We start from the raw sequence: 13,912 nt of genomic DNA, 5'->3' as shown, positions 1-13,912 counted from the left end.
TGACCACACTACCAGAGCAACAGTAAGCAAACAAGAATAATTCAGTCTTTTTACAGTGTTCTTGAGATCACAGCAGGAAGACAATTTTTGACTTGTATCATCCAATTCTCAGTCTATAATATCTAACCCTCCACTACTTTTGTGATGTATATTAAAACTCCCACTAAAATCAAGGACTTATATTGATATAAAACGTGAGCAATGATAGCAGAGAATCCAAGTTTTTATGTCTTTGCTGACCTGTGTAGTTTATACAACTGTAAAAATTAACTTTGTGGGAGTCATTCAGTAGTCCAGTATGCAGTTCCTGGCTGTGTGCACCCTAGATATAAGCAAATCTAAATACCATTTGCTTCCAGAAGCATTTGCTGCTCTGATGTAGGAAAAAAGCAAAAAGGGAGAAGTGAAGAAGGAAAGGATGAATCTCCTACGATATAAATAGAAGGCAGCGTTGCAGGGACACAAAAAACCTAAAGGATTTAAAGGACTATCTCGGAGACGAATAGAGTAAGTCAGCTGTTATCAAACCTTTCACATAAAATCATGTCCACGAGGTTCTTACATGTTGTACTACAATCTGGTATCTTGTTTGTATCTATACAATACAGGGGTGGCTTTGGTTCACATCATAAAGTAGGGCTATAGCATTAAGGTGCTTCTACTGCTATTCATTGAAGCACATGACAAAACTAGGGCCTACAAGCCTCCATGAGGCAAATCCACTACTTGATAATTTTTTTTTTTTTTAACAAAAAGAGGGGAAATAGTTCCATTAACCCCCTACTCTCCTTCCAAGATTATATGTGTGTGTGTACATATACATATCTATATGGAAAAGACAGGTTTGCTTGAGAAAAACAGAAATTACTGTCAGATCAGCCAGAAGAGCCATAGGAGATTCAGATGAACGTTCAAATAATGCAATATTAGCTTGGCTACATAGCCATGCTTTTTTCATGCTCCCTCATCGTGAACTATCCAGACAGAGTGGAGAGAGTTGCTGCGCTATAAATACACAGAGTCTGTCTCAGTAAAAACAAACAAAACCCATACTGAGAACGAGCAATAAAAAAGTTTGACAATAAAGTATCCTGAAAACTAAAACACAAGCCAAATAGAAAATGATTAAGACAAGCCATTCGTCAGCTTCAGTTTTATCATTCTCCCAAAGCCATGACACAAAGTCGTATAATCTTTTAGTTTTTGATGAAATCCAGGATGGTTTCTCTGGCTGTTTTTCAGATCTCTGCTGTGGCTCATATTTTCTGTTTTTACAGTCTGATCATTATGACTGATAGTTCTTCTGAAAAATCTGTGTAAAGCAAGTTATATTCAGCAACAGTCATCCTCTAGCTTTTGCACACAATGAGCTTGTTTAATCACAGCCACATGGTTTTACACATGATGTATGTGAAAGTGATTTTAAGTGCTTTTTAAACCAGTTCTATTGTTTTGACCAAATCTCAAATTGTATTTTATTTTCAGAAAAACCTCCCTGCATCTAGAACAGTAAGAAATGTATAAAGTAGGATCTGTAGACACTTTCTGTGACATTCATCTCATTGATGTTTCTGTCTGAGAAGATCATTTCCTATCAATACGGGATTTTGGGCACAGGAACTGTAGAAACCTGCCCAACTTCAAGGTCCATGTGATTACATGTTCAAAATCTCAGCTTTTGAAAACAAACTGCCTCAAGATCTTGAAGAAAAAAAAAAATCTTGAAAACCTGAACTTAGTGCTCATCTCAACAACCTCTGTGAATACCCCTTCCTCCTCTGTCTACATTCCGTATTGTGAACCAGTATATGTGGGCTAGAGCTTGGCTGGAACATACCCCCAGGACACACTACCCACAGCACATTGAGAGCCTAAAAGGCAGAAGTACAGTCAAGAAACAGTACAGACATGAATATGACCATGCTAAGGGCAATCTTTCGGTGCAATGCAGTTGTTGCTAGAGAAGCTTTTAAGTTGTTTGCAGAGTTCAAAAGCCACAAGCTTCTGGAGAATAGTAGGCACAAAAGCAGATCAGACCCCTCTTCCAGGGCCCTTTTACTGCTGCATGTCAGCCTCTGCTGTCACTACTGAAGACCTGAGTGTTACTCCTACCACGTTTTTTCTCTTCTAAACTGCTAACCCTGGCAAATGCCAACACCCAGCCTCACCATTTCTTGTGGATTAACTGAAAGACAAGAAGGAAAACAGTGTTATGATATTAATGCCACACATACTTCTAGTTACACTACATGATAAGACCCACTTATACTTCCAGTTATTTGGATGAGAATCTCCCTACTACTTGTCCAAGGCATTATTTGCAAAAATACAGTCTTGCCTCTATAGAATAATCAATGTCTGTGGTTACTGCTATAGTACTGACCCATCTTCCTCTCTATCTACATTCTGCCTTCATAATACCATTATATTCACAGTCCTGCAGTTGTCAAGGAGTGAACTGTGTTTGCCTATTACACTTTTGTAAAAAATTGTAAACTGTGTCAGAGTTTCTGTGAGTTTTCTGTACAGCACAGAGCTACTGAATCAAATGCAGACAGTTAGGCACAACCCAAGATTATTAATATACAGCAATAGAAGAATCCACACAATAAATATTACCCAGACCTCCAAGCACCAAGTCCAACCTAAGAAGCCCCAAGCCCCTGAGTACTAGAAGAGTTTCAGCCACATGTTCTTGGGAATATGGGTATTCCCAGACATAGTCTCATTGTTGAAGGGCAACATCCTCAACTCATTCCAGAGCAAATGACGCAGAAAAACCTTCCAATCCAAATTTCTGTAACATCAGCACCCTCTCCAAGGGCCATCTATGATCCGGACTGGTTTAACCAGCCTCTCTCTCTTCCCCCATCTGAATTCATAGCTTGCTGCAGTGGAACCGTCCTTCTTTACTTTTTTCTTTTTCCTGCCCATTCTCCCCAGTAGATGCTTCTTCAACTGTAAAGTGAGAATAGCTAGATTAAGAAAGAAAGTTTGGAATGGAATTCTCAAATCCATCTCTTCAGCCACAAGGTTTAACAAAAGCATATTTAACCTGAGGATGATGCTGATACTGGCTTCTCAAGGAGTTTTAAGCAATGTGTTAAGCCTATTTCCAAAGCACTCAATATTCTGGGCTGAAAATAACCTCCTAAAATCAAACCTGAAAACCAAGGATGACAAGCCTTACTCAAAATGAAACTGTGTCTAGTAACAATTATAATATTCTGTAAAAATATAAAGAGTTTTCCCTGAGACTAGGTCTAAACTCTGGAAGGAAGGCCTGCAGAAACTAAGGATCACACAGACCATTTTCTGCTCCAGGTTCTCCCTTTGAACTTTGCCTTCCTTAACACAGGGTAAATACCTAGTAACATGTACACTGACAAACATGGTCATAAAAGAAGAGATTAAGTAGTCTCAAAATTCTTTGGAGAGAGTAAGAAAAACAATGAACTTCATGTGTCATGAAGTCATGTCACAAAGCACAAAAATGCATTTGTATGTTATGAAGGCAGCACAAGAATACATTGGTAAAACTATCTAGAAAACATTAACAGAAAGCTATACCACTCCATCTGGTCCCAGGCTCTCATAGTCTAATTCTGACTCTGTGATAATCTTACCTCTTTTACAGGAATTATATAATGTATACAATGCTACCTAGTCATAATCTCAAAATTCCCCTGGGGAAAAAAAAATCTGAATGAAAAAATTCACAACATTAAGAACTAAAATAAAAAAGAACCACAGTCTCAGCTATAACTTATTTTCCATTACTGTTTCAACTCTACAGTCAATAGAACAATGAAAAACTACAAACCGGAGTTCTGCAAAACACAACATTGCTTGTCCTTAACCAGTAAATGCTTCTGTGTGTAATTTCATTGGTATGCATATTGTTTGCAAGCTTGGATTGGAAAACAGTGACTTGTGTCTTTCTAATATAATATAGCCTATTGAACTACGTTCCAGCAACGTATGCAGGTCCTTGTAGATATTCCATGGGCATCAATTAATGAGGCCATGTCACAAGAGAATAAAATTGAATTAGAAAAAGAACAGCAATAAATTCAGAATAGGCGTCTGCAAAGTAATTTGAAAAGAAATTTCTTCCTGGCAAGGAGCAAAGCAAATACTTTGCAGGGGTCATAAGAAGGGTTTGGGGAAAGCACTTTGGCACTGAATTAATACAAAGTGATTCTACTGCTCTAAAGTCTATAAAATGTATTAACAGCCAAGCCATTACTTCCCAAGAAGAGTCTGTTAAGCCTCTGGATGTTTATTATTAATATTTGCTAGCCATTTTTGTACCAGGTTATTATTACCTGGCCAATAATTGTGACATCAAGGAACTGCCAGCTAGAGATTTATCTTATGTGCAAGTTTGTGCTTGTTTGGTAAATTTCTTGTAATCCATTTGGGAGTATGTGTCCCAGTATGTTCCACCAATTCCACATATTTTGTGTATCCAAAAACAATGTTCCAAATTCCAGTTTCCATAATACCAAAGTTACTAGTGTGATAGCAAACTAACATCAGATTTCTTTTAATGTTGTTAGAGCAGACAATGGCCTCCAAAGATAGCTTTTAATATCTTCTATTTCAAAGCCATGTATATTAGGATCATCGTAATAAGATTGTTTGGGCTGAGAAGGAAAAACATTTTAACAAGTCATGGATCTAGTGGCCAGTACCAGCTGCTGGTCCCAGGCACAGGCCCAGGCAGTGGGACTCCATGATGTCTCTTTCACGCTACCAGAAGGATGCCAGGGGTATTTGTAAGTGGCCAAGGTCAGCTAGCACCCTCTCAGGCATTTAGCTAGTTCAGTCCAGAAGCTCCTTCCAACCAGGCAGTTTGGATGCAACCATCTCAAAGACAGTTTAACACCTGCATATAGCCAGACTACTTTGGCTGGCCTCACCACCAGAGAACAGGTCTTTGCCTCGTTACCTTCCTAACACAGACATAGGAAAAACATACCAGAAAGAAAAATCTGTGCAAGTATGGTAGCTAAGCATTGATAAATACCACTTAATTATCCACCATTTTGAAGAAACATCCCATTGTGCTTATTGTGCTCACTAGTCTTCTGTGAGACAATGACAGATTACATAGATCTGCATGGTGGTAACTTTTGAGTTCAGAGTATTTGTCTGCAAATGGAAACAACAGTTCACCTAACCTGCAAGTACTTCAAAATGCAGTACTTCAATCTTTGTAAGCAAACTCTACTCCATAGCTACCTTTCCTTTCATATGTCTATTTGAACTGATTTGCTTACAGTATATCTTCTGTAAGAAGTGTTTAACACCATTTTTGCAGAGCATCATACTTTGATACACAACAAAGTCAAATCATTTAAAATGCATCTTAGAGAGGGAAGAATTAATCTCTTCATTTTCCAGAGTCAAAAGATGGGAATACTTCAAAGAAATATCACCATATCTTTTGGTCTTACTATTCTATACATTATTTGAGTTTATTTCCATTTACAACACTGAATGTAGCATCATTCATCTTTTAAAACGCAACTTACTATATCTCCTTTTTCTGCCTTCATTTTTTTCTTTTTTCAATATTTCTCTTTTGTCATATGCTCTTTTTTCCGCCTTCCCTTCTCTTCTACTTTCTTCCTTGTTCTTTTTTGTCCATTATCTGTGATTTAACTTCTCCTTCCTACAGAAATATAGTCATACCTCAGGTGAAACAAGCCAACTGTTAAATACACAGTAATTTATAGCAACAAGTACACACCTGCCAAGTCTCAGAAACAGTACCAGGTTTATTCAGTTGACCTCCAACAATCCTACTGTGATATCCATGTTTCCAGAACAGCATAGTTCCACGCTGCAGCACTTTTTCCTGAGTACAGCAGGCTGCCTCATACCTTAGATGCCAAGTCCATCTAGCACAAGATCATGCAAAAGAGAGAAGCTATAGCAGCTAAGTTACATACACTTGCGTGCTTCAAGGAACACTTCCTTCAGAAAGCTTGTTTACTGCAGAAAAACGCTGCCCCAAGACACGGTGCTACTCTCATCCCTCTTCATAAAGGAGTATGTTAGATGTACATCTCATTACAATGTCAAAACATGCCAAATTTCATATTTGAGCAAGAGAAATAGATAGCGTCTGCGCAGAGAGAGAAGAACATATCTAAAAATATAGGTAATGGGATCAAGTCTACTCCTAGGCTAGAATATGATTCCTTGACAATCCTGCCAACTTGTATGAAGAAGGGCAAGCAGTACAATACAACATCATTCTTGATTATGAGTTTCCAAGTACACAGGAAAATGGCTTAAATATCCTAACAACTCTGAGAGCTATTCATTTATCTGTAGCTTCTCACACACTGAATCCTAACAAATGGTAAGCAAAAGCTTTTCAGTAATGGCAAACAAAAATTGAGTAACTGGAACTTTTTTTAATTACAACATACCTTTCTGTTTATTTCCTCTGTATTTTACTATGTGATATTGCTTTGTTACTTTGAATTACACAAAGGAGAGAGAAAACTCTAGTGCTTTGCGCTGCAATTTTACACATGCAACTAGATGGATGGACAAGTAATGGCCCTTTTTTTTAATTTATACATAGCAAAATGTAAGTGATGAAATTAATTAGATACAAACTTGTTCTTCAACAATAGGCAACTGATTACAGATAAGCAGAGCCATTTATTCAGACACATTCAGATGGAGAATGTGGGGGGAAAAAAAAAAAAAAAAAAAACAAACTCTATTACTGCTACCACTATCACACCAAATTCCATATAAGTGAAGTTTTTTAACTGCCTCCTAATTAATCTGCTTTGATGGTGGTTTAAATTGACAAAAATTAAAATTACTTTTGGAATTCCTCCTTTATTGAAAGAAAGTAGTGTGACTATGATTGGAAAGCTCTAAAAAGCTTGTTTTGACTTCATATCCACTCTCTGAGCTGATGCTACAGATCCCAGCATAGGTCACAGGCATCCAAGCACAAACCTCTACTACTTTGAGTTAAAGAATTAAGTGCCACTAACCAATTGTCAGAACTCGTAGGCTATTAGCTCCCAACCATATCAATGCTTCGTTGAAAATGTCCTGCCTGTTTTACGGTCAGAGTGAATTACAGAAGTATACAATTTCAACAGGCTCAAATTTTAGCACTTTTTACTGACAGGTTTTAAAACCATAGCACTGGATGCTCAGCCCAACCGTCTTTGTGAAACAGCAAAGAAGAAAAATTCATACAAAAAGGGATTTTTCCTCTTCCTCTCTAATTGTCTTTAAACTAGCTTATATGAAAAGCAACCTACACTATATTTTACATCTCTTGTGATTTTAAAAATCTGTTTTGTTACTGTATGTATCTGAAGTGTATTTCATTGAAGTGACAAAATCCTAGTTCCACTGATTCAGTAAGAGTTTCATTATTTAGCTCAGTGGGGTAAAATTAAAAAACAATGTAGAAAAACATGTCCTTTGTTTCCACTCATTTTAATTGGAGGAAAATGGTCACACTTCCAACAAAAGGAACAATTGACTAAAATTCCAGTGGGGTATAAATAGTAACGAGATGTTGATATAAATGGACACGAGAGAGGAAAGTGACAACTGTCTTACAGTCCTCATGGGACTTTTTAGAGACTTTATACACAAAAAGGTAGCTCATTGCCTCATTTTCCACAAGTTTATTTTCCTGAAAAGCTCTGCTACATCATTACATTTCATTGACAATGTTCCTCAGACACCTAGTTTTGCTTAGGTGGCCCTGCACCTCCCTGTCATATTTTTTTTAGGTACTGAAACATGGAGAAAAAGAGAACAATAACCTTCCCCAACATGAAACACAAAACAACTGAGGAAATGACTGAGCATGGCTGATTCTTCTTTCTCAGGTCTTCTGGTCATTGAATTATTTTCAAAAAACACCAAGTGCTCTTTGTAATATTTCTGTCATCAAAGCACCAAAATAAGAAAACTGAGTGATACAAACATGTTCTGCTACTGCTGCAGATAAAAGGCTTCCAGTAGCTCTGCATTACAGGATATCCATCTCATTTGGCTTGCTGCGCAAAAGAGAAAAACTTGATTTTTAAGAAAAGGCACCCAGGCAAAATCATGAAGTTTAAAATCACTGATCCCGTAATAAAGTTCAGGAGGGAGAATGTAATTTCATTTATACTAAGAGACCACTCTAATCTGAAGATTTCAGCAGTAAGTTCAGTCATCGTGTACACTTGCGCTGCTCCTGGCAAGATTCACTTATATGAAAAGCAGTCACATATATACACCCAATACTGAACTGTGTTATGTGGAAATGGTTAATGGTGGAATAATGACTTCTTGCTATACAGTTAGACTGAAGTTCCAACATGGAAGTTTAGAACAGCATTTATTCTCACAAACTCCACAAAAGGTGGACACCCAAGAGCTAGTAAAACTAATGGGTAGGAAGACAGCTGTGTAAAACATCTGTTCAGTAGTTTAATTCACTGATGTTGTCAGCATTTCACCTTTCCGTACAATCAACAGTCCACTAAGAACCTAATTACCTAGAGATTGTGTGGATTATCTGTTACTCAGTAGAGAAACTTTTCCTTACAATGTTTTTATTTTAAAACTAAAGTACTAACTAAAACTAAAGCACCAACTCAAGCACTGTCTGCTATTTCCTTTTATTTCTAGTGGGCTTGGAGAGTGTACACAGCTCTGTGGTTTAAAATATCTACAAAACGTCTCTAAGAAGATTTCTAATTCTTGAACTATCTTTGAGTAACTCAAAGGCAGTTACTAGTTAACAGCACAGGAAGTAATACAAAGATTCTGATGGTAAACGGGCATCAAGGATGGACCTCCTCAAATCCTGATAGTAAGGTCGTATTTGGGACATCTTCCCACATCCATCACACTGCAGCATCAGAAATCTTAACAACAAGGTTTCGGAGAACAGATTCAAGTCCTTTTAAAGGCTTTTATGTAGAACTATAGTCCAAACATTATCTAACAGGATACTCTACTGTGTCTTCAGCTGCCTTTCTGTGTTTGTGTTCTCCATAGATGCTCTTCGCCAGGCTCACACAGAGGCCTGAAACACCTTAGGGTGTCTAAACAGGCACAAGATGCCTATGCTTTCAGATTAATCCTTTTAGTCTCTAACCTTGCATGCTAGAAAATGATTTACAATTTCCCCTTTGTTCCAATATCACGAGATCAAACATGTAGACTAAAAGTAATTGATCTGTCTATAAAGCATAATGGCACCAAATCAAATGGAGGCATCATCACTAACTAGGATATCAAGTTCCTCTTGTTTCTACTACATTCACTATCATAGACAAGACTGACAGCATGATGTAAAAAAAAAAAAGAAACTATTCACGAGAGCAACCTGTAGGTTTCATATTTTTTTACATCATGACTTTGTCTGGTTTCAGTAACTTTAGCGGGAGTTTTCACTGATGTCCAGCATTTCAGATTTTTAGCTCCTAAAATATACTGAACAAGGCATAAGAAGTAGCACTCTCCTCCTGCTGTTCCATACATGCACCTTACTTCTTAACCAATTTTCACTTTTCGTTTTACCGGTTTTGACCCCAGAGAGGTACGAGGCAATTGAGAATACACAACCCGTGAGATGTGGCTGAGGTGAGCATCCTGTGTATGGCACTGCTATTTTGTGTCATATGCCCAGCATTCAAGGAAATGGAAGCAGGACATGTTGAAAGAGGACTTGGTCCAGGAAAGGTCCAGCAATGCAGTTAAACCAGTAGTTTCACTGAAGTGACTAGGACCTATTGCCATGTGCAAGGAACTCACACCACAGGTGATCATTAGGGATGGAGGTCGGAAGCCCTTAACTGCTTGAGGGTCAGCATACACTTCAGTGCTTTGTCAGAGCAGGGCTTGCTGAGCCCATACTTCACAGGATTAAATTCAGATAGCCCACCTTTTATAATCTGATTACAGAGCTTCCATGAAAATGAAGCTCTGTTCCAATTCCAGTAAGTCTGCATTGGGCAAAACCATTTCTGTACATGGAATAAAATAATTCTAATATGTTGAACTCTTGCATCAGTACTCCTTTTCCAACTTTCATTTGGATTACTGTTGCAATCCAACAAAGGAGCAACAAATAAAATATGTTTCTATGCCAACAAAATATAAATTATCTATTATTTTATTTTCTGAATTACTATTTAAGTACCACAAATCTTTTTCCATGAGGGTGTTTTTCTGTGCTCAGGACAAAAATCTAATTGTAACTCATGTTTCAAATTACTAAAAATTGTCTTATAATTACCTTCTAACAAGTATTTTGCTAAAGTACATTTACTGGCAACACGAGAAGTACATTAAAATGTTCCAAACTTGAAAGACCCTTTGGCTTCATTATAAAGCAATTTAAGTTACATTCAATAGAAATAAAATTTTCTGTTTTAAAGGAGCTTTTTCCCCCACTTTCTACAAAGCAGCACAGAAACAACTGAAGTAAAAAATGCACTGTTTCTTTCTATCTGGACACTTACTTGGTTTCCATCACATGGATTGGAAGCACCATCTACTTACAGAAAAATAACAGAATAGTTGATAGTGTATTGATCTAGCAGCAGGGTAAGCCAGAAAAAAAGACAAAACCTTTGCTGACAGAATTTTATTGAACAATATAGTCCTCACGTCCTAAAAACATTATGAAGTGTAAGTCCACTACATCGTTACAGGTTATTTTGTAGCTCATATTACACAGAATGCTACACTGAAGGAATACTTTTGTCTGAATACTTTTGCCTTTAAACAGTAAAACCAGTTTTATTTTTCATAACCACCGCACAGAACAGATTAGCAGTGGTTAATGACAATTAGCCTTAAGTGTCAAGTAGACACAGCTATAGCAATTCCAGATCTGCAGAACAGCTGCACGCGTACTGAATTGAAGCACAAGCCCTAACAATGGTTATGTTAATAGGAGGGGTATCTACCATGCACCCAAGCTGTTGGCAGTACTTTTGTTTCGAAGTCTACCTCACCAGTGATCCTATGTCTACCCGATGGAGCGATTTATTCAGCAGCGAGTTCTGTTTGCACTCAAGGGAACAGGGCAACCCCCTCGTCGCCCCCATCTGCCTCTCATCGTTTCAGATAACCAGCACACCACCATTTTTGCCTCAAACAAAGGTTAAGGAAAACCCAACTTCTGTGAAAATGAATGCGAAGGGGAAACTTGCCGGGGCGGAAGAGGCGAGGGGGCCGAAGCCCGGGGGCAGCCGCCCGGCAGGGCAGGGCAGGGCTGGGCTCGGCTCCCGGCAGCGATGGCAGCACGTAAAGTCCTTCGGACCCGGGAGCAGACAAAAGAGGGTGTGTAGCAGCTGCACGGTGCGCGGCAGCCGCCGGCACGCCAGCCCCGCTCCGCCCGGGAGGCAGAAAGTCCATTTCTGGCCGGATAAAACCCACCTACCCGGTCCCGCTCCCACCCCGCTCGCCGCCGCCGAGGGCAAGGGCGCGTCTCCCCGTCCCCGTCCCCCGCCCCCCCCCGCCGGCAGGAACGGCCGGGGCCCGGCCCCTCCGCTGCCGGGAAGGGGTACCGGGCTGCGGGCAGGTTGAAGTTTGGGGGCGATGGGTAGACCCCCGCCACTCGGCCGCCCCCCTCCCCGCCCCGCCGCTTACCTGTGGGGAGGTGCGAGGTGTCCGCAGCCCTCACGGCGCGGCGAGCTGCGGGGCTGCGCGGCGCCCGGAGGACATGGGGCTTCTCCGGTGAGGCGGCGGCTGGTTCAGGGAGTGACAGGGCGGCGGCTCCCCTCGCCCTTCCCTGGCACCGTCCTCGGCGAGACGCGGGCGGGGGCAGGCATGGCGAGCAGGCAGGGAGCGGGGCCGGGGCGGTCACTGCCGGCCGGAGGAGGACGCCCGCCGACCGGGGGCTGCGCGCCCCCCCGCCGCCGCACGGCCAGCCGGAGGCGGCCTCCCCCTGTTCGCCCCGCGGCGACGGGCGGGTGCCATAGCAGCGGGTTCCGCGGGCCGCCGGGAGCTGCGGAGGGGGAACGGCCGTCAGGCGGCCGCCGAGGGGGGCGTGGGCGGGCGGCAGCTCCGCGCCGCAAAACTTTCCCGGCTCCTCAGTGAGGTGCCTGGGGCGGGACCCCCGCCCTCACGGCCGCCCCGCCCGCTCCCCTCAGCGCCGCCGCCCGCCCGCGGCAAAGTTTCACTCCGAAACCTCCCGGCTGCGGCCCCGTCTCCATGGAAACGACCCCCCCATTTCCCGCCGCTCCCCACGGGACGCGGCCGAGAGGAGGCGGAGGAGGGCGGCGGGTGGGAGCCGGGGCGGCCCCTCGCCCGCGGGGCAGCTGTAGGGGCGGCGGCCGGAGCCCTGAGGGCCGGCCGGGACGAGCCCAGCAGCGCGGTGGGCAGGTCTGACCGCAGGCGGCGGCCGGGACGGGGAGCCCCGCGGCGGGACGGGATGGCGGCCAGGGACGCGGTTCCTTCTCTACCTCCCGCCTGCCGGGGAAGTTTCCCCTCTCCCCAAGGAAGAGCGCGGCGATCCGCCGGCACCGGCCGGCCGGGAGAACCTCCCGGCGCCGCTCTGCCACCAGCCCCGCCGGAGCGGCGGATTTGTAGGGCGCCCGGTTCCGCCCCGGCGGGCTGAGGGGCCGCGGCCGCGAGGGAGGAGCCACCGGTGGGGGCGGCCGGGGGGGGAGTCGGCGAGGGAAGGGAGCGCGGCCGCGGCCGTGGTCGTGGCCGTGCCGGTGCGGTTGGCGCGGCGGGGGGACTGTCGGCCGGGGGGCGGCCTGTCCCCGCGGGGCAGGGGGCGGCAGGGCCCCGGGCTGCGGGGCCGGTGCTCGCTCTCCCTTCCCCCGCGTGAAAGCCGGACGGAAACCGTGGGAGCGCGGAGTGATTCATCGAAATGGGGGGGCGGGGGGGGTACCTCAGAGGCAATTACACTTTTATGATTCAGCTCTTTTTTTTCGCTTATTTTGGGGCTTTTTTTTTTTTCGTGGCCGCCCGCCCACCCCTCGTGTCCAGCCAGGGACGGCAGAGTTGAGCTACCCTGCTGCTCGCACCTTCCAGTCAGGTGAGGTAGTCCAGCAGCTGGGCTTGGGAGGCGGGGAGACTCCAGCCTGCATGGGAGCTCGAACATATCTGTTTGAGAGGAAAAAAAAATCTGCACTTGTTTTGAGTTGGTAGCTGGTTTTATTTCATTTTCAAAACCTGATTGTATTTCAGCGTTGCCATTGACTTTTATGTGATTTACCATAATTCTACCTAATGCATCTGCGAAAAAGAGAAGAATATTGAACTTTGCATAAGCATATCTAAATCAGTCTAAGGTAGTGCTCTCCTCCAGACAGGTAGTGACTTAGGAGCTTCCGTCTACCCTGCAGTAGGACTTCAGATCCTAAGTGCGTACAGTTTCTTTGCAGTTGTACAGTGTATTGTCAGTTCTCAGTGTACACTTTGTAACGACTGTACTTCTGCCTGATGGCTGCAGTGGCTTCCACATTAAATATATCCTCCGTTATCACCTTACTCTAGCAAGGAGACAACACATGCCAGCAACTCGGGACTAGCAAAGAGAAGAGTAACGTTCCTTAGAAGTTTGGAACATTGCATTTCCAGCTGTTCATGTTTTGATTCAAGGAGCGACAAATCACTTTGAAGTGTCAGATTTCTGTCCGTTCAGATGTTACTAGATCTGTAATTTGGTTTGTGCATGAGGTAACGTGTATTTGATGTCAGCTAGTGAGAGGACAGGTCTGCAGGCAGGTGCAGTCCCTCTTGAGAGGCCTCAAATTCTGTAAGACTCAGCTGTGCATCACAGAGGGAATGAATGGAAGGATTATATATGCCCACCAAATCCCTTTTAGATGCAATGTCTCTACAAGTGAAAATTAAGACATTTTCTTAGAATTTATGGAAAATATCACTGTGGAAG

At 43.0% G+C, this 13,912-nt stretch overlaps 1 protein-coding gene across 2 annotated transcripts in view; it reads right to left on the bottom strand.

The window, feature by feature from the left end:
• TMEM200A (transmembrane protein 200A) overlaps positions 1–12,487 on the bottom strand; it is a 59,575-nt gene extending 47,088 nt beyond the window's left edge. For both annotated transcript variants that reach the window (XM_074864770.1, XM_074864769.1), the window contains exon 1: positions 11,656–12,487. The gene's annotated coding sequence lies outside the window, so the exon portion shown is untranslated. The remainder of the gene's footprint in view (positions 1–11,655) is intronic.
• Between the last annotated feature and the right edge of the window lie 1,425 nt (positions 12,488–13,912).

Source organism: Strix uralensis, chromosome 3 (genome assembly GCF_047716275.1).
Source record: "Strix uralensis isolate ZFMK-TIS-50842 chromosome 3, bStrUra1, whole genome shotgun sequence".
In the NCBI taxonomy this organism is placed as follows: Eukaryota; Metazoa; Chordata; class Aves; order Strigiformes; family Strigidae; genus Strix; species Strix uralensis.
This window is presented reverse-complemented; position numbering and strand designations above follow the sequence as displayed.